The following is a 2,195-nucleotide window of genomic DNA, read 5'->3' on the forward strand; positions in this document are numbered from 1 at the left end:
TCTACTCTCTCTGGAAAAAAATGATACAGGATCTCTCAACTGATGAGTGGGAGTGAAGATGCAGGGTACCTTTGCAAATGTGGGAGACAGAGAGAGGGTCAGGCATGGTCATGAATGCCAGGACTCTGAGTCTAGTGCCACCACATGGAAAGAGATCGAGAGGGGAAGTGCCATGTCCTAGTTCTTCCTTTGCACTTGATAGCTGGGCTGGCCCCAGGTGAGACTGGAAAGGGCACCCTGACCTTTGCCAAAGGGAGGTGCAATAACTATGCTCCTGTTGCGCCCCAGAGGGAACTGGGACTGTCTGTAGATGAATGCTTCCTACTTGGGGCGGCGTGCCTCCACACCTGCCTCGCCTTTGAGCTGTGTCCCAAAGGCGCGATTTAGCCTCGGTTTTGTAGCATACAAGTTTACCTTCAGTGCAAAGTGAAGAACTGTGAGAACCAAATATGTTATGGGTAAACTGCTTCCGGTTTATCAAATGCAAAATCCCAGCTGTGTGGTTGCACACGGTCAGTTTATACCAGAGCAGGGCTTTAAACATATACAGAGGAAAGCTGTGCACTGACATTTTCAGAATATACACCCTGAATATTAAGCCAACACATGAAATTGCCAGTGCTGCAGCACAGAACAAGCTCTGTCTTCCAAATCACATGCTTTCACTTGGTTTTTCGGCCCTCATATAAGTCTATTTAGAGCTGATGGGAAACTTCTGATGAAACATTTTGTTGGAATTTGCCGATCTGGCAAAATTGCAACATCGCGGAGAGGGCTTGATTTTGCTGGCGTTCTAACAGGATCCAGGCACGTCTCCATCTGAAACCTGCTTGGTTTCCTGCCAGCTCACCTGCCTGGCTCCTTGGCAGCCTGCCTAGAGAGCTGCTGGAGAGCCCAGGTTCCAGGGTTTGCAGCTCTGGATCAGACGGCCATGTGAACTGCTCCAGGGCCAGGGACCCCAAATCTTCCAGTATCCATGGCTCTGGGGCAGCCTGTAAGGTGGACTGTCCAGGAGCTGGCATGCCATAACTTTCTGTGGAGAATTTTGAAGTAGTTGGGTTTCATTCTTAATCAGAATGGAACCAAATTTCAAAATATCTAAATCCTCTGTAAAATGGAATGGTCTTCCCCTGCCTCGCCGTAAGTTTATCTCTATTAAAAATTTAGTCTCAATTTTTGGAACAGCTCCTCACCTGCTGTCACTATAGCTTATGTAATGAATATTACTAACTTACGTTCCTACTAATTGCTGCTTGCTGTTTTTTCTTTTAATTTTCTGTAATTAGGAGGACTCATAAAAAGAAAACAAGCTTGAGAATAAAAATATTAATTGCAAGAATTGTAGTGATGCAGTAGGTTACTTCACTAGTTTTCGCTCCTAGAAAGGGAAGCTGCAGCAGGTTCAAATCCTGTCATAATGCAAATAAATTTGATAGTCTCCTATTTAATGAAGAGTGAAACCACCACACCATGTAGCACAACTGGCAGTCTCATAGAAAGAACAGATAAAATGTACCCCTGGCCAGCACAAGACTTGTGCACTACTGATGCCCTATTTCAAGGGCTTAGGTTGGACATAAATGTTGTGTAAATCTTAGGCCAACATAATGTACTAAATCTGGAAAGACACAGAAATGATGAATGTGGCCCCTATGCGAAGATGACATGCAAATTTGTGACGCATTCCCTACTTTTTGTGTGGATTCTCCACCAGTGGTCATTTGAAAATCAAGACTGGCTGTTTTTCTAAGAGATTTAAAGTAGCTCAACCAGGAATTATTTCAGGGAAGCCCCACAGTCTGTGTTATTCAGGAGGTCAGACTAGATGATCCCAGTGGTGCCTTCTGGCTTTATAATCTATGAATCATTTAGTTAATCCTCATAACACCCTTATGAGATAGGAGGAGTGGAATTATTTCCATTCTATATCTGGGCAGGGCTGCCCAGAGGATTCAGGGGGCCTGGGGCAAAGCAGGGGAGCTGCGGCGCTTGTACTCACCCGGCGGCGGACTGGGTCTTCGGAGGCATTTTGGTGGCGGGATGCCCTTCAGTCGCTCCGTGTCTTTGGCAGCACTGAAGGGCCCCCCGCCGCTGAAGACCCGGACTGCCAAGGCCAGGGCTCGCGGGGCCCCTGCGGGGCCTGGGGCAAATTACCCCACTTGCCCCACCCCACCCTGGGCGGCCCTGTACCTGGG

General features: G+C 47.4%; 1 non-coding gene across 1 annotated transcript; it reads left to right on the top strand.

Moving 5' to 3' along the window:
* Positions 1-1,584: 1,584 nt before the first annotated feature.
* Positions 1,585-1,695, top strand: LOC116819483 (U6 spliceosomal RNA). The gene has a single exon (XR_004372420.1). It is a non-coding gene; the product is annotated as a U6 spliceosomal RNA (small nuclear RNA).
* Positions 1,696-2,195: the final 500 nt, after the last annotated feature.

Source organism: Chelonoidis abingdonii, chromosome 10 (genome assembly GCF_003597395.2).
Source record: "Chelonoidis abingdonii isolate Lonesome George chromosome 10, CheloAbing_2.0, whole genome shotgun sequence".
Lineage (NCBI taxonomy): Eukaryota > Metazoa > Chordata > Testudines > Testudinidae > Chelonoidis > Chelonoidis abingdonii.